The 24,508-nt window shown below is 36.4% G+C and overlaps 2 long non-coding RNA genes across 4 annotated transcripts in view; one reads left to right on the forward strand and one right to left on the reverse strand.

Moving 5' to 3' along the window:
* The window catches only part of LOC115495965 (uncharacterized), a 32,930-nt gene extending 30,923 nt beyond the window's left edge, over positions 1-2,007 (reverse strand). The window contains exon 1 of the long non-coding RNA XR_012056990.1: positions 6-2,007. This is a non-coding gene — a long non-coding RNA (uncharacterized lncRNA). The remainder of the gene's footprint in view (positions 1-5) is intronic.
* Positions 2,008-5,217: 3,210 nt separating this feature from the next.
* On the forward strand, positions 5,218-23,968 carry LOC115495969 (uncharacterized). Of its 3 annotated transcripts, XR_012056991.1 has the most exons (4): positions 5,218-5,484; positions 7,256-7,439; positions 13,122-13,370; positions 23,465-23,968. It is a non-coding gene; the product is annotated as an uncharacterized lncRNA (long non-coding RNA). The 3 variants fall into 3 exon arrangements; XR_003961315.4 differs by lacking the exon at positions 13,122-13,370 and having other exon boundaries at positions 22,620-23,968; XR_012056992.1 differs by lacking the exon at positions 23,465-23,968 and having other exon boundaries at positions 7,276-7,439; positions 13,122-22,597.
* The last annotated feature ends 540 nt before the right edge of the window (positions 23,969-24,508 follow it).

Consider the following 24,508-nt stretch of genomic DNA (forward strand, 5'->3'; position numbering starts at 1 on the left):
CTCACACTGTTGCATTTTCCTGCTCAGAAATCAGGACAGAGCCTCCAACAGCCATGATTCTAACTGGGATGATGGGAGTAGTGCAGTTTCCAGACCAGAAATACTTTGCGAAACTCTGTACTCCATCCATGTCCAGGTGACAAGATCCATCTTCACCCCTTCTCACATAGGGTTCCCTTGCAGCAAACCTGAGGTTATACCAATGGATTAGCTAAAAATTTAATTTCCAAGACCAGGAATAGACTTTTCTGAATTACTAAAGGGAACAAAATGATGCCTTTCATTTTTATGTTCAGCATGAATGGGAAAGCAGAATAAAATAAGATGCGAGTCTTCCTTTTTCATGGTTTTCCTCCCTGTGGAGAGTTTCCATTTTACATTTTATTTCAAGTGGTAAGAGAGTCAATCTTGATATGAACGATATCAGGGTGGTGACATGGGACCCATCTCAGTCAATGTCTTGAGATACAGTACAAATAATAAGTAATAATCTTGTCATTATCCAAATTTCTATGAGAATTTTTGGAAATAGTATCACGGAGATTAAATGCTACTTCTAATTTTTTAATCAGTTTCTCACAGACAGCAATGCACAGGTGCCTTGACCTTAAACTTAGGTAATTATTATAATTAAAGAGCTAATACTCCATTCACAAATGTCTGCTGCACTATCTCTATTGTCTAAACCCCATTATTGTGCATGTAGTTCCTTTTCTGTTCCCGGTTTCTTTGGAATTCTTCCAAGATTTACTCAGTTATTGTTTAAAGCCTTTCTCAGTATGTTAGTCTGATGGTGTTTTGTGCTCTGCATCCTATGACTTATGACTGGATCATTCCAGTTTTGGAGATATATTTTCTATATCCATTCAAAAACATTACCCATCATATATTCAGTAAATATACTACTCCTCTAATCAATGATTTCTGCCAACTCCCCAAATAAATCAATACTTTCTTTATTATGTTGGGCAAATTAGACAAATGAATGTTTTGTAAAACTTGCAGCCCTTTCGTGTTCCTTTGAGTCCCAGTCTGTCTCACTCCTTGCCTTTTTTATTTCCTTTTTCAGTGAGCACTACCCATATACCTCAGCTGTATTTACAGAATTATTTGGTCTAACTCTGTCACCAGAATGAAATCTATGCAAATGAAAGACTTTCTCAGTGTGCCTGTCAAACCATATTCTTTCCCAACCACAAATTTCTGCTCAAATTATTTTAAAATAGTTTTAGCTGTGGGATGGGAAGGAGGTACACACATGGAAGAGAAATATTTAATTTCAACTTCAGACATTCTAGAGAAGGCAAATGTATTGATTAAAAGAAAGCAGTACCTCTCTCCTGCTTTACCCTACAGCCCATCTTGAATAGAAGAAAGGTTGGTTCAATTCTTTTTCTTTTGCCTGAGGGGTTTTGAACCACATCTCCTGGAAAAATATTTAACTACCATTTTACAGACGTTTCATATTCTAGGATAAAGACTCTCTCAATCTCTCCTGCTGGTGCTATTCCACTTGGTTTAATACACTTAAATATTCTGAGGCACAGTGAAAATTACTCAGTAACATGAGGTTTGTGGTACTCCTGTGGAAAATGGGGCCTCAGGGTTCGAGTCCTTGCTTCAATTAATATCTAAATATTTTTAAACAATGCAGAATTTTAACAGGGAAAAAAAAAAACCACCAAAAACCAAGGAATTTAAACCAAAGTATGACACACTACAATCTTCAATACATTCTCCTGGATGAAGAGAGAGTATTGAGCCCAGGCCTTCAACAGATGAAGAACAAAACAGAAAAAGAGGATTCACAGATTTTGTGAAACTAGTGTGGACAACTGTATTTAATGGTAAAGATATGTTCAACCACTGTATAGTGATTTTGCTGATAATTCTGGCACAATAGAAGATGTACTTCAGTTTAAAAAAACTTGCAGAAATGCTAATCAAACCCTATACTTAATTTTTGGTAATCATAACAATAGTAAAATATATGTCCTTACAAAAGAAGCTTGGGGAAAGGAAGGAAGTATTTGCCAAATGATGTCCTCAAAGTTTGGAATTTGCTAGTTTTCATTATCATGGAAAATAGGTACCAACGTGGTGATGGCAGGTAGAACAAGAAGAAAACAGAAAAGGGGTTGAGTTATAAATATACAACCACCAAATTACGCTTTTGAAAAATAAGTATTACTGCTCAAAAAGCGTGTTGCTGCTTTGTACAGCAGGTGAAGGATAGGTACCTACTTTGGACATAACCTGAAGCTCCATTTCCTGTGCAGTATAGATCTTAAGGTGGAAACACAATGATATTTTTATATAACATATATATGAACAATTTGAAAAATGCCATTTTATATAATTTCTGTGGAAAGAAGAAAACATGCTGAGGTCTGCTTTTGCTTCACAGAGGCTTAAGGACTTGCTTCAGACAGGCACTTCACAATGAACCTAATTTAAAACAAAAACCCAGTTCAAAAAGACACACATTTATAAAGCCTGCCAAGGAACACTCAAATTATGTGTACTACTCCCTGAGAGAAACAGTGTAAGCAACATCAAGTTTATCTGTTAAATTTTTTACTGTCATGTTACTGAACCTCCCTTTTGCAAAACTTGAGCTCCCTTTTTCAGAAGAAATCCTGTATATTTTCTGAAATTATGTATTCTTTTATTCATAAAGTGTTCATTAATTAAAGCAAGGCAATATTGTCAGCAGAGATGCATCTGTTACTCTTAGGAGTGTCCAGGACAAATTCTGTTTTGGTGACGTCTGTTTTACTATTGTCCTAACGGAGCAAATGGCTAAAGACAGAGTTCTTTCTGATGTACACATGTTATATATGCAATTAAGTCTTGCTATAGTAAAGAATCACTGTCAGCAGAGATTATTTTAATGGATGTACAGTATTACTTTAAACTAAGTCTTCACCATCTGTTCATCTTAATTACAAATGCAAAACCAACATATCTTACATTAGCATCAGAAAATGGGGAAATATCAGTGACTGAAATGTCCATATATACTCTTTGTGCAATACTGCATGCATCTGTGCCATTTTTCTTCTCCTCTTCCAAGCAACACAAATTGGGAAGAGGGGGAGGAAAGAAGGGGCTAGAATTATTCCTCACAGATAATTTTCTGGCATGGCTGAATATTTTTCTGGCAAACAAGGATTCATTATGCAACATTTTAATATATTATGCTTTAGAATGGTTTCCAAAAGTATGTACTTGCATTTGTACCTCATCCTAGCTCTTTCTGGCTGCCAGATTATCAGGGAAAATGAAAGAAAGAGCCAACAAATGGTAATGCCATCTAATAAATCACAAAAATTGAGGTAAAAGAATATGCAAGGAGTATTCTGATTTATGCCAAACTGAGAGATAATATGGAATTAAAATTTTAAAAATAAAGCGCTACGCTATATTTCTGATATCATTTTACTTCGTATGGATAAGATAGACTTATAGCAAACAATAAAGCGAGAGTACACCCTTTCTATAATCTGCTGCAATTTGGTAGCTTGCTAGTAGATATTGGGTCCCACAACTGTGCATCACTTTGAAAGCGGAATTACAGCAGTTAAGATTCAGTTACGTTTACTGATTTGAGAGTACTTTGTCATCCCTTGTTGACTCAGTTTATCTGGAATTCATGGGACAAAAACATGCATTCTGACAAGATTTTGATCTAGACTGAAGGAAAACTCAGGGAAAAATTATAATAGTATCTTGCAAGATACTATTATGTGCTAAAAAACTTAAAAAAATAAAATATTTTTTTTAAACCCAACAAAATACCCTGGGAAAGATTCCATCACCCTCAAATTTTCCATCTAGTTCTCCTGAAATGTGGCAGTCAACTTTTAACATCTTGCAACCAAGATATGTCCAAATCCACAAAACTTAATTTTGGCATGTATATCCTGAGATAATCCATGGACATAAATATATGAGAAACATAAGTGATGATATTATTCTCTACTTTACACTTAGGAAAATATGCATAGAGAATTCTAATTCCAAACTGGAGAAACCGGACTAGCGGAAAATCTTTTTTTGTGGAGTCTTATCACTAAAGGATAAGCACTTCAAAGAGATGGTTGGGATTATGTCAGTAAGCAGGATAATCAAACTCAAACAGAAGTATAGGATGCAGGACTAGTTGCTATATAAACTCTGTATCAGTTTCAACTATCTAAAACTACAGTATAAAAAAAAACCAACTATGCAAGTCTCTAAGAAATATATTAGTGGAAATAGACTTGGAGAGATATTTCCCCATAATTTTTTACTTTAAAAGTTGTCAGGAAAACACCATAAATCATTAATGCTGTTAATTTTTTCCAGGGAAATGTGTATGGCCTTATATTAAGCCATCTTACATAACAATACCAAATATGAAAATCAAAACTGCTCTGTAATAAACAGCATTTTTACTGATTGCACATGATTATGTTAAGCAGCTTCTTCTAACAGTGTCACAGAGGTGATTTAATAGCTCCTATAACTAATCTTCCCAGATGACCTCTCCCCTCTGCTGATGAAGCCTATTCAAAACCTACTGCCCTTTGCTCATTTTGCCATCTTTTATTTCCGAACTGTTTTGATCATAAATACTTCAGGCAAAATTCTTCTTTCCTCTGAACAAATTTTCTTTGGACATCTCGGCTCACAAAAAAGAAAACATGTCCTTATTGTTCTCATTATTACTATTATTTCCCTGAAACCACCATATCAATAAGTATAAGAAATCACTCATCAGGTATGTGACATCTGTACAGAGCACTGCGGTTTCCAGTCTCTTTCTACCAGCACGGATCAAATCATGGCTCTGAGAAGGAAATTCACACAGCTCCTTTTTAACAAAAAATTGAAAAGAAAACGTATCTCCTAGAAATACCAAACTGGAAAAAGAATGTCTTAAAACGTTGCCATCAAATTCAAATATTGTAGAGAAAACTTCTTACCTAAAACTGAATATGCATGCACTGAAAATACATAGAATGAACAGTTAACTTCAAAAACCATAACAAAAAAAAAAAAAAAAGAAAAAAAAAAAAAAAAAAAAAAGGAAGGAGAGTTAAAGAGCAAGTCCTATCGTTATAGCCGGAATAGGATGAAATTCGAAGTTGCTGTCAAGGTCAGGCAAGGGGAAGGGGAGGAGCAGCGTGCAGCGCCCCGGCGGCGGCAGTCCCTAGGGGGCACTGCGCAATTGAGAGCGGCGGAGCCGCCGCTGCCGCACACGCGGGCTGCTGCCCAAAAGCCTGAGCGAGCGGTTTGTTCTCACAGCAGCTCCCTGGGTACACTAGAAACCCCTTCTACAGAATAAAGAACTATTTTCTGCTGTAAATATTTTCCTCTAGGATCATTAAATATTCTAGTAAAACGCAGGAATTGCAGAATGTATGGAAGGCAACCAGACAGAATGGAAGAAGAGCAGTAAAATACTCGTGTTTGGGGAAGGGGGCAGGTAGAAAGAAGGTAAGTAAGTGTTAAAGTCGTCTTGATTATAAAGGTAAAGTAAAACTCAAATTTATACATATATATTATATATAATTACTTTGTGCATAATAAGAGTGAGCTACTACTGAGTTTATAAAACAAATCCTTGATACAATGAGATTTTTCTGTTTCAGCTTCAGGATTGAATGATTTTTCATACAACAAGATAAACAAGTCAAATCTGTGGCTTTGTTTCTACAAGAAAATGCAATACTTACAGTGTCTGCCTTATGAAATTATCAAATGAAGAAGCACCTTTATTCTTGAGCTTTAAACTCAGAGCTAGTGACCAGAGCAAGCTGGAAGAATGCTGAGAGTACCTGCACTGTGCAGGACTGCCAGCCAATAAAGCTGTGATTTCACAGTTTGAATTAAGTAGGTGCCAGGACACGGCCACCTTGTCAGTGAGCAGTTTAACTGGGTGCCTCTATACTGGTGTGTATATCTGCAAGTGGGGATGATATTACATTTTTTAACTTGAGAATGTAGGAATCATGGGAGTTGTGTCCATCCATATCAAATAACACTATACACAGGAAATGCAAAAATACGGACCTTTCATATGAAATTCCCAGCTGCTTTTCCTAATCCCAAGTTAGAACTGATAAATAACATCAACACTTTTTTTTTACACTAAACCCCTATTTTGGAAAAAGAAGGTGAGCAAGGAAATGACTGCTATTGGACAATTTTATGTTACCTTTGCCACTTGTTTGATGTCATTGAGGACTTATGCCCTTCTCTAATAGTTTTAGCCACAATCTTCCAATTCAGTCCTCTGAGCATGAGGTTCCACACAAAATGCTATCCTGCCATGGTTGTCATATTAAAATCACTTCTGGAAACTCCATGTAAACCACCAGCTTTGCATTATCTTGTATTTAAAGCAGGCTGGAAAAATCAGAGTTACAACTTTATGAGAAATTATATTCTTGAAAAAGAATTTTACTTATGAGCAAAAGTTACACAGTTTCAAGCTTTCCCAAAGAAGGTGCAGACGAACTAGTTTTGAGATAATCAAAATATTTTGAAAATTTCAAAATAATATCATGCCAAGAAGTTGAGTGATTACCAGCTTTAGAGAAAAAAGTCCAGAATCCTTGGAGGCTTATTTTATGTCTTTTAAAATTTCTTCAAAACCATCACAATACATTTTAATTGCCATTACTCTGGGGTTTTAAGCCAAAATTTGCTTTATTGTTACCTATCAATGTAGTTGTAAGGGATTCAATAAAAACACCATGAGTATACTTGTTTCTAAAATTAAAGTAAAAAATAGACAAATACATCAAGATCAGTTTTCAATAAGCATTACCTTCAGCCTGGTGCTGTGAAGGAAACTCTCACCCATAAGACACATAGGAGCAAACTTTGTAATTACAAAATTTTGCTGATGAAAAAAGCAGAAAATCTTTCTCTGCAGATTTTATTTCTGCTATTCTAGACTCCATTTCATAGCATTCTTTCATCATTGACTACATTTTATTGTGCACTGTAAATATAAAATACTTACTTTATTTCTATAACTCTAGGCATATTCCTAGTAAAAGATCCATCTTTGAAGCCTTTCTATTAATGTAAAAATAACAATTTAGATTAATATGACTATAGTTTTGCTGAACATATATTTTGAGAAATATTGTAATATTTTTACTTTGTCAGTCAAAATGGGGCAATTTTCACATTATTTCCTATGAATTTCCAGTATATTAAATAATGTTAGTTTCTTCTTACTCCATCATACTTGGAGGCAATATCTCTTTAATGCAGGTCCCAAGGATTTGAAGAATTTGATTTTGATGACCATGATGAGTTAATTAGAAGCCACATTCCCTGTCACCTCAGAACAAAAGCTAGTCACTAGTAACCTTGAAACAGTATCTATTTCATGGAACCGTGTAAACAAGGAGCTGACAACTTTTACAAGGCAATTGGTAAGATTATATGTTTCTTTCCTAAATTACAGATAAACTGTGATAGTAGGAACACAGTAGGAGCCAGGAACAGGCATTTAGGTTTCACCTAGCCACTTGTCTGGTACCCTATCACCTGTCTGTGAGGTGGTGGCTTCCCAGCTTGTGCTGAGTCTTACAGAGCTGAGAACTGGGATCTTCTGCCTCTCACAGTGTTTCTCTCACACCACAGCCTTCACACCCTGCCTGGGCTGCACGTCATTTGTCATGAATCCCTCTGTTGGGATCTGGTGTAATAACTGAATGATGATCTGAATTTGGGATAGATGCCCAAACAACATAAACATGGAAGTTAAATTGGCATTCCTTACAAAGGTTGAGAAAAATAAAAAAGGGCAGATGAGAAACCATGTGCACATATGGTGACCAGCCTCTTCATTTGCCTTCTGACATTGCTTACTGGTGGAATGTACTCACAAGAGCAGCCTATGTATGAAACCAGACAATCCACAGAGAAGTATTCCAGGGTCGAAATTTGAAGGCTCTGCAGTGATAGGAAGAAGAATCATAGAATCACTAAGGCTGGAAAAGACCATCAAGTCCAACCACTAACATAGAAAGAAACCTTAAAATCAGCTGTTGAATCCCACTGCTGACACACAATCTGACTTGGGTCATTCCTTGTGAAAAGCAAACATTCTCTTCCTTGCTGGCATCTGGGAGTCAGCAATGCTTTATGAACTGTTGCAATGTAACAAACACCACAGCAATCCAAAACCTATACCTTCTCCTTAAAGTCTGGAGGCTTGATAAAATTCCACTGAGCTGTGAAATACTGCCAAACAGTATAGACTTTGCTTGATACTACTTCCAACTCCAATTAAGAAAGCATTGCCACAAGAAATCTCAAGAATTCAGCTGATAATTATAAAAATAGGACTAAGAGTACTTATTTTTGCATGACAGCAGGCATTCTTAAGATATTTGAACTATCAAAAGCAATGGACTAGAATATAGTAGTAAAATCTTCACAAACTGATCCAAGCTGATCCAACTGATCCTTATCTGAACTTCTGTGATTCCCAAAGCAGCCAGGGGGAACAAAATGAACAGTTTTGACTGAGTCCTTCTCTGTATTTTGTATTAATTCACCTTCTCTAAATGTAGGGGTTTTCATTCAGTCATACATCATGCTTGTCTGTTGAATCAAAGTTGGCAATTTTCACCAGCCAGTTGCAAACAAATTGAGAGGTTGAAAGGTGTTAAGTTCAGAGGTGTTAAGTTCATCCAGGTTTCATAACAATCCCAAATCCCACAAGGCCATGTGAAAAAAAAACTAGAATCAAAACCCAACAAACATTTATAGCTATGAAAAAAATAAGTTGCCCTTACGTGAGTTACTGAAATTCCTATGTGAATAAAGTAACAAGTTCTAGCTGTGATTGAGGAGGTTCTCTTCTGTTGACAGAGAGGCAGCACAACAAACTAAAGCTATCTTAGACTGCATGACATCTGGCTCCAGGCTCAGTGCAGTTTCCACATGCACTGCTTCCTGTCACAGTAATTAAGTGCATTTTTCTTGATTAACAAAAATCCAAACAAAATAAAGAGCTAATTTGCTTTCTGCTTAGGGTCCCAGTGCATGAAGCCTGTATGTATTTCTTGGGGGTTCTTCATAATATAGCACTGAGATAACTCCAAAGACTTTCCTGAGAATACTATAAATGGGTAATTTTTGGATGCACCAAGCTTTTTGTAATAAGACACTTTATTTAAATTTATACTAAAGTAATTTTAAGCTTGAAGAGATGAAAGGAAGAAGCCAGTGTGAACAGAAATATTTTCTTATTTTACCTTGCTATGAAATGGAAGAGGTGCAGATTTTGAGTGTGCAAGTGTGCCAGCAATTCAAAGCCGATACCAATTTAAATTTGTATGACAAACAGAGGGTGAAGCAACAAATACAAAATAAATTTAACCAAGGCCATTTTACTGTTAAAACTATGTGGAATGCAATAAGTGAGCACTCGGCAAAAGCAATGGGTATTTTTTTCTGTGAAATGGACATGGAAATCCTAGCTTGTATGAACTATCCTAGATTAAATGACATAATGACTGCCTAACAAATTTTGTGGAAAAAATTAATAAATCATTAAAATAATTACACTGAGCTGGTGCAGAATTTAGCATCTCAGCATGAAAATAAAGTCTCTATGGGAATGGAAAATCAAACCACTTTATCGAGTACTTGTCAGATTTAGAAACATGGAACGTATGCTGCAGAAATTCTTCCAAAAGAAGTTATAGCAAATTTACATTTAAACTTAATTCTCTCTACCCAACTACCCTTTTAATTTTCTTTTCAAAACCCTCTGAATTCTAACTGCATAATAGCAACTGCTTCTATATGAGATGACCCCTTGGAATACATTTAGCAGTTGATGCTGATGCACCACACAATCCCTTTGCAAAACATGGGGCTAGTTTAACAGCATTAAATAAATCTCTTTTCTAAAGCTCTGTGTACGTTTCTAACATGCAGAGCTTTTTTGTGTTGTTGTAGTTTGGGTTTTCTAGTATCGTCCATTTCCTATCTACATGAAATGGAGAACATTTGAAGCCACTGTAACATTGTAATAAAGAGTTTTATCATACCTGGATGGTTCAAACCACAGTCTCCCTCAGGGCTCTACAGAACATTTGACATGTCCAGTAGCAGGCCAGTGGGTCATGCTGAGAAGGAGCCAACAATTTACAGTGAGTGAAGACATCCTGGAAGTATTACAAGTAAAAATGGTTACAGTTCATATTAAAACTGTGATAAATGCCTGGGGTACTCAGCATATATCCCTAAACCTTGGAGGTTATTTTCAATACTCCTGCAGGTCACCTTTAAATGAATTTTCACATCAGTGATTAACTCTGCTAGAGCACATGTTATATGTATCAAAAGTTAAGAAACCTACATGTGCTGTGTGGCAGCCTTAGACAACAGGTTCACTGCAGCATGAAGCTCATTGTAGTGCTCTCATGATTCTGTTAAAATTCTGGTCAGCTTCTCCCAATCAGATACTGGCAAGTAATAAGGTTCTCCAACACCATGGGCAAAGTGGCAGTAAATTAGTGGCTTATGGATAAATATGTGCTCATCAATACCCTGGTGCTAACAATATAGAGATATAAACAAGTATTCACCCAGCATATTAACCCTTTATCACAATTGTCTCTTTTTGTGTATGCACTTATGAAGTCTGGGAACAATCCTGTTAACTATAGAGCTAGTAGACAGTAATTTAATTTATTTACATTCAGACTCTGGCAGTATGCCATTTTTAGAAGTTCTGGCTGCTAGATCTACTGGACTGGGCCTTCTCTCTGTAGACAGCTGAACAGGCTATCAAATGCAATGCAGATTTTGTTGATAAATTTTCATTTCAGCTCCTTTTCAGGAGGAAAACAAGTTCACCCCAAAATTATGGGACTATTTTTCCCGGGCACTTTATTCTGTCATTTTACTCTGCTCTCCTTGGAGTACACTCTACTTCTGTGTATCCTTCATTGATTATGAATATTGTCCCGGTCTTTACCATGGCATGCAACCATAAGGTGGTAGCATCTGAACAGAAAAAAGATAAATAATCTCATTATAAATAAGAAACTTCAATAGCTATGCTTCGTCAAGTAAAACAGAAGACAGCATTCTTCTTATGACTCTAGTGATTTTGTTTTTATCCTCTTTTCTGTTATATCAAAATTATGTTCATTCAGAACAGGAACAGAGTAAAAAAACACTCTAAAATAAACAATTTATCTGTAAAACATATAGTTTCAGTATAATAACATCCCTTTAATTTCCTAGTATTTAGAGTATAATATGTTATGAAACAGGGCAGATACATGTCTTAGCTCAAGCTGAGAATCATACCTGAAAGTACCTTCTGTAGCTTGGATGAACATTTTGTTAAAATGTTTAGTATTTTTTCCTCCATATGTTTAACTAAGAAAATACAGGATGATTTCATGAAGGCATAAAAGGACCAAGAAAATAAGAAGTTATATATTACTGGCGTGGTGAAACTGCTCCCTACAAAAACATTTTCATTCAAACACCTTTTTTCCTTATAGCTGATACTATCAATCCCTCATTAGAAACACATGTTTCAGTCAGTGATATGCATTCTTGGGCCACCAAAAGATGAATATTTACTTTCCATAGCACCTATGTTTAATGGACAATTAATGTCCTGTTGTAAATAATTAGGTTGTTTGTTTGCCTTGGAAGCAGAAAATCCTTCCCATTCTCCCTTCTTTCTATGACTTTCATCATTGTTATAATTCCCTTTCGCTTGCCTCTGGCTTTCTCTTCAGGATAGCCTGACTGTATCCTCTCCTGGAGTCCCAGCTTCTGTTTGAAATTTTATTTTTTCTGGATTGCCTCTTTTGCTCTGTATTATTCCTAACTTGACTACTCTTGACTACTAGTGTAGATTTTCCTGATGCACTGAGCACCAAAGGATTATGAAAAGCACATCAGACTTGAGGCTAAGACACTTGCCATTGTTTCTGATGTGTTTTTCAACTCAAACCTTTAGTATACCCTTCATTATCTATCTCTTTGATACTCCAACTCCATTCTGTCATTGGTTCTTATCAGTCAACAAATGTTGAAATTCTTAAAGGCAGTGAAAATGTTCCTCTTCACTTCAGGATTTCACCCAGAGTGCCAGTTCCAGCATGGTTTCCTCAAGAATGTTGCATTCATTTTTAGGAATTGGCAGATTAGAGTCTCTCTGCTGCAAAGTGTTAATACAAATGCATTCACTGGGGCTTCTACAGCAGGGAATCACCCTGACACTTAAGACTAAATTCAACAAGCATGTTAATAAGTATTTGGTGTGTAGGTGACTCATGTAACCATACTTCCCCTACTGTCTTCATATTTATATACAAATTGATTCAATATAATTTATCTGTTTTTATGTCTAGCAGTTATAATTATTGGGAAATTTTATTTGGAAATTTTCCATGATTGGAGTATTTCTTGTTAAAATGCTCCTTTTTGCAGTGACTTTTTGATCCAGATGTAGTATGAGATTCAAAAAACTGCTCTCTCATTGCTTCTAAACAGATGTTAAATAATCATCCCTCAGGAACTATCGGTAAAATTACCACCTCAATCCAAAGATTAATATTTCCAAACACATTGAAAAAAGGAAACCATCTTTAAATCCTAGAGATAACATACAAAGATCAGACACTGTTGAAGAACAGAAAAACAAATTATGCTCTCAGCAGCACAGTTGTTTCAGCAATACCTCTTACAACCAGAAAGATTTTTACTATGCCTTTTGAACATTGATTTCCCTCACCAGCACTCTTTCAGGCTTCCCAAATTGCTGCTGTCTCCCACACACCTGCTGATGGTCTCACACTACTGCTCACTTGTTGCCAGCTTGATCCACAGTACTAAAAATGTTCTCACTCATATAGAAAGTGACAGCTGAATTTGTTAAAAGCTAACCCAGATAAGAAGGCTAAACAAAAAGAAAGCTATCTTAGAAAAAAAAAAAAAAGTTAGGTTCACTGAGTTGCCAAATCTTATGGTACTTTTTCAATAATGTTTTGCGGAAATGTATGTTCAGAATTGTTAGATGTTCTTTGCTTTCCCTTACTTTTTTATCCTCACTTTCTTCCTGCATGCAGAAGGCAGTACAGGAACTGTGATGAGAGTGCTTTTCCAAAAAAGATCCTGCCAAACTCTGTGGGCACGAGGCAAGAGGAGGAAATGGAAGGACCATTCATATTTGAAAAGACAACAACCATGGTAACATTTGAAGGTGGACTTGAGAAGGATGAGGAAGGAAGCCGTCATCTCCAATGGGAGTCCCTTGGACTCCTCAGCACTCTGCATGCTCTTCCCTCCCTGCAGTCTGCTCTATGCATAAGCTTCTGGTGATTTGCAAAACTGGGAGGGAGGAGAGGACATCTCAGGGATCCTAAGGTTGTGCTTAAGTTTGTTGGCTAAAAAAACACACATAAACCAAAACAAACAAAGGAAGAGGAAAAAAAAAAAGGCAAAGTAAAAAGCAGCTGGTAGTTTTAACCCAGAGCCCAAATTTTGTTCTTTGCTATGTCAGACCTCATGTATTGGAGGTCTCCTTCCTAGTCTACAGCAGAGTGGAGTGATACCATGTTAGCTTTACACCTGAGCTGCCTTCAGTAAGAAAACAACCTGGCGATGTGGGAACCAGATCTCTGCAGACGTATTTATCTGGCTTTTTCAAGCGTGCAGGGACCACAGATCTGCCACATCTAGGTTGTTCCTGGTACTTGAATCAACTTGTTCAAGGTTCACAGTAGTTTGCTGAATAGACAGGCTTATGATAAAGACATTTGGGAGAACTACTATTTGCAGGAGCTGTTCACATTCAGTTTCAGAGCAGTCTGGAACATAAACCTGTTTTCTTAGTCATGTAGCAGCTTGTCGTAGGTAGGTGCCAAAATTTTGAGCTTTCAAAAAATTTTTGTTGTAACATGTCAGTATTTTGCCCTCTGCATCGCTGCAAAGTCATCAATCATATTCATACTCTTGACTGGACTAGAGGCATTACTCCAACATTTTGAAAACTTGGTCTTACCCGCTCATTCCTGGTACTCTTCCCTCCAATAAGTGCCTTGGAACAGCACAAGAAGCAAGACATATGAGTTCTACTAGTAGATCTAGCAAATGTATTTAATAAATACTAGACTTCCAGATAGAAGCTTTATGCAACAGAAACCTAGGAATAAGATCATGGCTGTTATGCAATGCATTACAGTTTTAAAAATAATAATTACAAACACCAGCAACATCTTCAGGCATTTCAGAACTATTTGGAATCGACCAAATCCAGTGCAATTGTATATGACAGTCTTGATATCTTATGGCTAAGCTCCTCATTGACTGAGAATGCGCTGCACTCTCTTTCTGGTGGCCAGTGGACTACCATGAGAAAATGGTGTTACAGAATTTAGATGTTCGGGCAAAGCAGTTATTCTGAGTATTGTCATAGCCTGTACATGTATATGTAGGGAACTGTCCACTGAGTTAGACTAGCAGTGTTTAAAAAAAAGTGTTAAATAAAATCATACAAGAATCTATAATATTTAGTAAAGAGGAAGAGCAATTTATAAATACAAGAACTACCTAGAAAGACCTAGATATTACCTAGAATATACACATCAAATCTCTAAAATTAAAACCACAGTTTAATCTAGTCTCTGTGGGTAGAAAGTTCTGGGCAACTTCTGATGCAGACACATTGCATCTCATATGAGCGAGATGATAGATTTCACTACACTGTAACTGCAGCTCTTGTGTTGCAGAAGGATATTTATGGTCCTGCTCTCTATGGTGGTTAGAGCATCCATCTCTGGGGAGCAGTCAGTAAACAGAGAGAATTCCCTGAGATTAAAAAATAGTGTGTGTATAGGAAAGAATAATTATTTATTTTAAAATATATCCACATAGATATTTTAATAACACTTAAACTCAGAAATTGAAAGCACAAGTCTAAAAGGTTTTCACAGCCAAAGCACAGAGTGTTAAATATCTTATTCACTGCCTGTCTCACTCGATGGAGATCATAATTACTACCAAGTTAGTATGAAGCCTGCCAAATGTGCCTGACTTCAGGGCAGTGTGCTCCTTTGCAGTCATTTTCTTTTCAGAATGACTAATTATCTGAGTATGATTAATCAAATTGGGATAGTTCAGAGTATGAATGTTGTTTCTAAAAAAATGGAAATATGTTAGATAGCACCTTAGTGGAGTATCAAGCAAAAAGGAACTATAGAGTTGTTAAATTTCTTAAGGAGAGTGACATATTGATCTCCTATCTTGGATCGATTCAACTATAATTCTATTATTAACATCTTTATGGTATTTTTAACAGTCACCTAAAAACAAAAGAACTCAAAAAAATTACCCCAGGATGTTTTTTTCCCCTTGATGTGGCTCAGATAGGACTGGGCAAAACACAGAATCCTTAATTTTAAGAGTGTTCATTCCTGTGTGAAAGAAAAAAATAATACCTGTAAATCAGAAAGCTTAAAAAAACACAGCTAAACAGAAATTTCTACGACTCATATGCTTTTTTAGAAATTACACTTTGGATCAGTCAACATTTTCAAATAAAATCATATCATATTTATCATAACATTCATAATTAACCTAATTACAAAATATACTAATATAGGGTGTATCAGAACAGTGATTCTTAACAGTTAGAAAAAGCAGCATGATAAGCTAATTGAGATGTGCTCCACAATTCTATTTATTTAAAAAAAAATTGTTGACAAATTCAAATACAATACAGAGAATACCTCAGAAACTGGAAAGATAGTTTCAATAAATGAATAAATGCTTAAACACTTTCTAAAAAATCTCTATCTTTTCAGGTATTAAAAACTACACAAATAAAAGTTGCTGCTTAGGAAATAACTAAGTATAAGGCAAAAAAAACGCTAAACATATTTCTGAGTGACCAGTGGAATATAAGCATAAAAGAAGACTAACAGTGCAAAATGGTAGCCAGGCACAAGGCCAGCCATTGGAGATAAAAGGACTCCTTCCTTTACAGTTAATCAGATCTCTGAATTTCAGCTGAAGTTAACAGGCGAAAAGAAGTGAACTTGAGCTTCTTGTTCAAGGTGATGAATGAATGGTTGAAACACCAACTGAACCTGCCCACTTAAACATTGTCCTCACAGCCAAAACACCACTTTCTCAGCTCTTGCAGCCAACACTGCAAGAGTAGGAGCTACCTTGTAGGAAAATTGTGCAAGTCATGACTTATAAAGTGCCATGCTTTAGTATTAAGACTATAATCTCATTTTGATATTTTGATACTCATTTTGATCTCAAAACCCACATGATTTAATTTAGCAAGATATGTTACAACTGTCTGGATGTATAAAGTTTGCATCTATAATTCCCTTTGATTACACACACATGAGAAGCCATACTGTGCCAGAGAAAGGATTCAATCAAACTAGGAGGTGGTCAGCAGCAGCCACCTGATGAGAAAAAAAAAAACAACACAAGAACATATGATATTTCCCCTCTAATACTCACATAGTTTCTGAATGTTTTCAGCTCAGGAGCTTTTCTGACTGGGTTGTGCTTTATCTACACACATAAGGTAGCACCCTTCCAGTTATAAACTCTGGTCTCCCCTTGATTGCATGAAAACCTGTATTCATTAAATCCTTTGGAAAGGAGTTGCAAAGGTCCTTTATCCACTGCATGAAGTTCCTCTTGTTTTAAACTTCTCTCTCCCATTCCTTTCACATGTTCTTGCACTCTAAGAGACAGCAGTGAGTCTGTGTGTACCTTCTTGCTAGCAGCTGTGTTTTGTAGATCTCTGATACAGCTGCTCCCATTGCCTCCTTTCAATACTATCAGGCCTCCCAGCTTCTGCACAGAAGCTGTTGGTTAAGTCATCTTTGCTGCCCTTTTCTGGATTTTTTCCAGTTCTAAAACTTCATTTTTGAAATGACGTGTCTAGAACTACACCTGATTTTCAATGTCCTGGTGCATAATGGCTTTATACAGTGGAATAAGTATGCTTTCTGTTTGTTCTCTCTTCTCTAATAACTTCTAACTATTGATTTTTTTTTAAACTACTGCCAAGAACTGAGATGATCTTTTCATGGAGCTATTTATCATAGCCCACACATCTCACTTTTAAGTGGTAATCATCAGTTCAGGCCCATCATCTTCTGGCTGAAAAAGGCTTTTCTCCCCAGTGTACATGTACTTTACATTTATATACTCTCAATTTCATCTGGGTAATTTTATTACCCAATCACTTTAGCAATTTTTCACAACTGATCCTCATTATTACTACCTGGAAGAACATCACACTGTCACCAAATGTCTCATGTATTTTTAAATAGCATAGATCTCCCTTTTGGTACTGTTAATCCTTCCTCAGACCTATGCTGATGTCTCCTTCTCTCCTTAAAAAAAAAAAAAAAAAAAAAAAAAAAAAAAGTTTGTATGTAGGATTAGCCCCAGTTTGACTCACAGCAAATATCAGTATATAATGCATAACCATTTTGACATTTTATGTGCTGGCCATAATCTGTTTGTGCTAAAGTGATCAAAAAATGTCTAAGGAAAATTCTGATCCCTGAAACTGCTTAGCCCTTGAATTCTTTTGGCTACTTTGATTAGAGTTCTATTTTTATTCTTTAGTATGCAGCCCTTCTAACTTAGTTTAGACACAGCTTTGGTTTTCTGAATGATCTTTCCTACTTCTAATAGCTTTTTTTCCATTGCTGATTAGCCATGCCAGGTTCTTTTCACCCTTGCTGAAGTCTTTCCCAAAGGATGGGGTATGCTCTGCTGCTGTGTCTCTAACTTCAGAGATCTTCCTGCCTGGAAGAATTAAATTCTTTTAGTGGCCCATCTCAGCTTCCTTTTAGTGGGCTTCCCTGTTTTCCCAGAGTTGTTCTTTTTGAAGTTAAGAATACTTGCAGTGGATTTTTTGGCCTTTGTTGTCCCTGTGGGAGGACTGAATTGAAGTACATTACGGTCACTGTCACAGAGCAGCAGTTCCATTGTGAGACTCCGAAGCAGCTCCTGCACATCACTCAGGACACAAACAAGCTGTCACTCACTGAGGTCTGGTTGTTTGGGGAGCTGATCTCCGGCCCCCTCTCTGCTTTGCTGATCCATCAGCTCAGTCACAGGTATGTGGCTCTCTCAGAGGATTTCACGTGGGTCTGTCAGAAATGGGATTAAAGGAACTGAATTGTTGTTTGCTTTAATAGTCTATGCATTCAATAAATATAGCACAGGCACAAGCTTTCAGAAAAGTGTGACTGTTGAAATAATTGTTACATGCACATCCTAACAAACACATTTTTCCAGTCTTTGGAATTCGAACCCTAACCACCTTAAAAATGGAAACCCCTGATCCTGAGCACAGGTACAGGCAGTGGCAACCAAGGTTTGGCACAAGGCAAGAAAAAAATGCTATACAACTGCCACAAACAGCTCATTTGATCTGGAAGACAAAACACAGCCAACATATCCTCCCCAAAATTCCAAACAAAGAATTTACCAATCAATTTTAACACAAAATGAAGTTAATTCTTTAAAATTAAAGGACCCCTCATGCAGAGTTTTGCTCCCATCTATTCATCTTTCATGAAAGACAGAGCTCTGAAGTTCACCAGACGCTTCCATCTATCTCTGTTTTGTGTGTGGCTGGTTTCCAGGCCCTGCCAAGAACAGTAGCACCATAAATCCTTAAGACACAAAAGAAAACAAATACTTTTGCTTATAGGTGAATGTTTGGAGACCTCTGTGTACTCTTTCACTGTACTCCTTAGAGACTCAAAGGACTTTTGAGGAAACCCAGAGTGTCTTACACATAATTATTGTTTTACAATACAGCACTTATTTGCTTATGGGTCTAACTGAAGGTTTCCCTACCTACTCTGTCCCTTCAGCACCTTTTATCTGGTACTTATAAGTGTTTAGTTCCCTGTTTGCTCAGTACAAGACAGAGCACCATCTCTGATCTGCACAACAGTAACAAAATCTTAGGATGTTCATTCTCCTTAAATTAAGAGCTTGAGTGTTACTGTGAGCAAAAACATTTTGTTAAAATAAGGCATTTGGTGTACCTATCCAACAATGCTGATTTACTGAAAAACTTCCAGCAGTGGGATTCATGCATGTGACACACTGACAACTGTGGATTTCTTTTAACATCAGTTTCTGTCTGTCATACCTATGTAGTTACAAAATAACAAAGGGATAATAAAGTGCAATTGTATATTCACAGTTTGAGATTTCTATTGACAGATCTTCACACTGAATGCTTCTACAAGAAAGTGTGATTATATAGCTCTCTGTTAAAAGAGATGAAAATCTCTCCTTTGTTACAACTCTCTTACACACCATTACTATCATTTGGTATATTTTAAGGGATATGTCAAAGTTGACAGGTCCAAATTTGGCCTCCTCTCACCAAATTATATTTGCAGATTTGGAATATCTTCCATATAGGAAAAAATTCCAGCAGTCACCTCCAAGACAAGGGCTAACTCTGTCTAACTGCAGGTCAGCCAATAAGCCAGCAACAATCTCCTCTTCTGTATGACAAAATGCAGGTATATGTTCTACACTATCCCTCCTCTTCTGGCCTATGTATCAAGCTGATACTGGGCTGAAAAATCACTCTGCTTATTCATTTACCTATGGGATAGATGGCTTTATTAGTTCAGCTTTTCACCTCTAACTTTCCACAGCACCCTTGAAAGCTCTATTTTATTACCACCACCACATGAGTGTTCTACCAGAGTTTTACTTACAACTTTCAGAGTAATGTTCTGGCTTCTCTTCTCATGTGTGAGATTAACAATGACCGATAGTTAAGTTCTTGGATCATTGTTTTCTAGGCTGCAAATTAGCTCAATAAAATTTTCTCAATATATGAGAAAGCTGGTTGGTTCTCTTTATCTGAATGAGTCCTGAAGAAAAAGAAAAATCAGATGTATATTTAATACATATGTAATTAAATTATGTCTGTTGAATTTGGCTTTATTGAGAATCCAAAAGGATTCCAGGAATTAATATTTGTGTCAGTAAAAAATTACTTAGAGATATTAAAAATTTTACTGCAATAGCATAGGACTGCAAATCTGGCTGTTGGATTGTAATTGACAATAGAAAAATCTGTAAATCCCTTAGCTATTTTAGGGAAAAAAAAAAAAAGAAGAGAATGTAAATTCATACAGTTGGGATGCTTGTCTTCTCCTCCTCATTTTAACAATCCATGAGAAATACAAAAAATATTAATTTCAATGCACATGGCTAACATAGGCCATTAGACTATAATCTCTCCTGGTCTAGATTTATTAGACAGCTGTATACAGAATACTAACATTTGGATCCAAGCATCCTAAAGTATTTACTCTAAACTCGTAGCCCCTCTTAGCTACTTTTTTTGCAGACACATATGTATATTTTAAAGTGAAATAACTGCAAAGGACAAAGAGCAACTTCCTTAATCCATCTCCTATCTCCCCCATGCTTTTGGAAATCTAACAGAGTACACAATGGTGATTTGGAGTTCCTGGACATAATATGCTTCAAAGCCTTTCAAGCAAAAAGGCAACAAGTCCAGAAGCACACCTTAGTAGACTGTTGGGCTTCTGGGGAAAAAGGAGCAGCAACATCTCTTTTTGCCCTTTCATTCAGCCAGCTCCAAAATATTGGCCATAACCAATACTATACAAAACAATAACAACAAAACACTATCCTGCAGTAAGCAAATAGAGCATGTATTCCCTCTAAACCAGACTGGAAATACATTGCTTGATTTGACAACAGACGGTTATAGAAAATCAGGAGCAATGTTGGAAAATGTATTTTCCATCCCGAGGCTCTGCATCCATTGCATGCTTCTTTTGCTCACCATGCAGTAATTTTGTGTCTTGGCTGCACTAGTTATTACCCAGCACTCCTTTGAACCTTTCAGCACATCAGGGAGGCTTTCTAAAGCAAAGCTTTATGTAGAACTTATATGTTAAATTTTTTTCCCTAAACCACAGGAAGAAGTCAACATTAACCCATTTTTTTTTGTGCTTTTAATGCCCCAATGTCCAAGTTAAATTTTCTTCAGGTTTTCTTTTTTGTCTCTACAACTCTATTTTGTAGTGCCAAATGAAACTGCAAAATAAGGTGGAACTCTTAGGAACCCACATTTCCCTCTGAGCCCATATGTCTAGGTCTGTGCATTTAAACTCTAAGATTAGCTTTTTCTTCAGATGTGCTGGCCACTATTTGGGCATACAAGAATGCATAAGCATCTCTGTAAGTGACCAGAGAACATTCCTCTAGAAGATTTTACTTGTTTACTTTGGCAGGTATGGAAACATTTCATTTGTACCCTTGTGGAGATTCTCCTCTTGTACATAGGTCTTCCTTTTTCAAAAGACAAGTATGAGCCACCTTCACAGCTTTGTGACTCTGTCTACATCAGGGGGGAACTCTCCAAGGACCATGAAGCAAGATCATAATGGAAATATCCACATGTAGCAACGTGGAAGCAATAGAAACCTTACAAGATTCTAAGGTTGTATTACTTTTTCCACACATTCCTTTTATGCTGAAATTTCCCAGTGAAGTTTCCTCATAAAAGAATCTTCACTGGCAGATAGCAGGTGAGGAACTGGACACCTCAGAGCTGGTTCACAAGTTAAAACTCCCACAATCTACCTCCAACTTTAAAGGAATCAATGGCTTTTATGGTGGCCTTTTAAAAATTTCTTCTTCCACTCTGCAGTCCAGGGCAAAGACACATATCCCGTGACTTCCTTTCTCTGAAATATCAGATATTCAGTCTTTCTGTGAATGCTGCGGACTAATTCAAAGTTGGGTTCTTACAGCACTAAACATCCAAAGCAAATAACAAAAGTGGAGGTAAACACTACAGTATGGTCATCTTAAATAAGAAGCATCAATTGAAAAATATTAAAACTTCTACTAGTCTCTATAGTCAAGGCATTGCTGGATTAGAGAATGAAAGTAAATGGAAGAACAGGGATTAGTAGAAGGAATAAAAAGATTATCAATTAAATTAATTATCTTTAACAGATCAAAGGAGCATAATTTCTCTGTTTTCTCTTCCAAGCGCTTTTGAAAACACAGCCAACATAGATGCTGTTATAGTAAATGTCAAAGCCATGCCTCAGGCCTAGAAGTATCCAAGCAGGTATTTCACTTTAAGTCCTCACAAGAGACAACCCATGGGATCTACCTGACCCAAACTTCTCCAATACCAACTGCTTCAGGGCCTAAATGTTTTTGGGTTTTTTTTAGTATTAATTTGAATTGCTTCTCCTCTTCTAGGTCAAGACGAACAATAAAATTGACTGAAATCATACATGATATTACTCATTATAGTCATCCATAATATTAGTCTCATGATTAATAATCAGAAGAGGTTATCACAGACAAAACTTAAAATACCTCTACAGATTTTAGTATATTTTTGCTTTCCATTGTTTCAAACCTTGGAAAAATCAAATATACCTTTTGTGTGTTTGGCACAACCTCCCTTTATTGCCTTGCCTTTATGTGTGTTTAAAGAAGAGATGCCACTACAATGTCAAAAAGGAAATCTTTTCTGTTTTTCACAGTGCTGAACTGTGCAGTACAAGAAGTGGGAAAATAAGTGTCACCATTATGATGTGCAAGCAAAGTTGTTGAAAGTCTCACTCCAGTCAGAAAACATCCTGTAACTTTTTGCCTTTTCTGCCACATTTGCTCTGCAGATGCTGAAGATTCTCCAAATCTCATAAAGTTAAATAAGGTCTTCAAATAATTTCTCACTGATGACAAGGAGGATGTCAAGCCACAACTTGAAGATTCTGGGAGTTACCTATTTCTTTGCCATTGACACTTACTCTCTTTGCACACTACCTTTTCACTTATTTTTGGTTAATCTTTTTTTGCTTCAGCAAATCCTGTCCAGGAAACTCTGCAATTAATTTTACCTAGCTCAACCAGGCAGTACTGAAGGATGTACAGAAATAATAGCTATTATTTTTGAGTTTGCCTTTAGCATAAAGGCAGCAAAAATAAATCTGTATTTATTGACATGGACATGTTCAGGAGATCCTGTTCATATCCAACAATACAAAATTGAATAACCAGTGTGCCAAAATCCCTGTAATTGCAATTATCTCTCTCTTCCTCTTGAAATGTAGGTTATAAAACTAATAGTTTATACCAGAAAAATAGTCATTTAACTTTTCATGTTTATGACAATGAGTGATAGCTATACTGCATTAAATAAGTGTTTTGTTCTTCTAGAAAACTAGTCTAGATTTGATCAAGAATAGATAAAAAGGATGTCAAAAATTCTATCAGAATTGACAGGATTCCTATTGAAGAGGTACCATTCATCATTGATTGAGCTTATTAAGTTACTCAGAGGCTGTGCAGGAGTTTTAGGGATTCTAATACTTTCTTTGTTCCACAGTTCTACTCAAAAGAGACTTCACTAATTCTACTACAGCAGTGGTGCAAAAAACAGCCATGTGAAAGAACCAGACCTATTGAAGCACAAGGACTGTTACAGCTACAGACAGTGAAGCACAGGAGACATTGTGTAGTAACTGCAAGGGACTTGGACCATTGCATATTTCCCTGATAGTCTGATAACCTTGGCAGACAGAACAGCCTATTTCCCATCTTCAGCCTTTCTCACCAACGCCAGTGGTTTCCCTTTCTCCAGAAAGAGAGCTACAAAATATTGCAAACAAGCTATCTTAGCAATAAGAATGAAGACAACCTATTTGCAAAGACAATCTGTAGAAATACCTCTACACTAGCAGAAAAAGAAATGCTACATTAAACTGTTAGGAGAGTTCACACATTAATATCAATCACTGTACTTGTGTGGTTTTAATACACTAAGTTAATCTGATGAAGAGTCACTTAACAGACAAAGTAAAAAAGTGGAAATAAACAGCACTCAAAAATACATGGACTTGAAACTGATCTTAATTTTTTGGTAACACAGGATTATTAACACTGCAAAACTAAAATGCAAACAGGTATTTCAGCAGGATTAGATTGCATAGCATTTGTAACCCAGTGTAGGAGAATAGTGCATTCTCCTGTCGCTGAAAAGGTAGTGAAATACAATATTAGAATTATTGTGGTATCTATATGCACATTTTCTAATATGAATGATGTGTCATAAACATAACTCATTCTATTACTGCATGATTATGTTGAAATACTATAACATGGTCATAAATGAAGAGAAATTATGTTGAATTGCTTGCTCTATTGAAATAGTCTTCAGGATGATCAGAATTAAAATAGGGACACTTAGTAAATACTTAGTAAATGCAGCAATGGTTTTATTCTTTGAAAAGTGTCAATTGTATGTGAAAATGAAACTGCAGATGTACTTCAATATTTATCACGCCAGGTATTTCATTCACATTGTAGAAAATAGCCATATCAATGGCAGAAATGAGGTATGAAGTTAGCTTGTGTAGTGGATAAGCTGGCA

The sequence above is a fragment of the Taeniopygia guttata genome, chromosome 7, assembly GCF_048771995.1.
Source record: "Taeniopygia guttata chromosome 7, bTaeGut7.mat, whole genome shotgun sequence".
Taxonomy (NCBI): Eukaryota; Metazoa; Chordata; class Aves; order Passeriformes; family Estrildidae; genus Taeniopygia; species Taeniopygia guttata.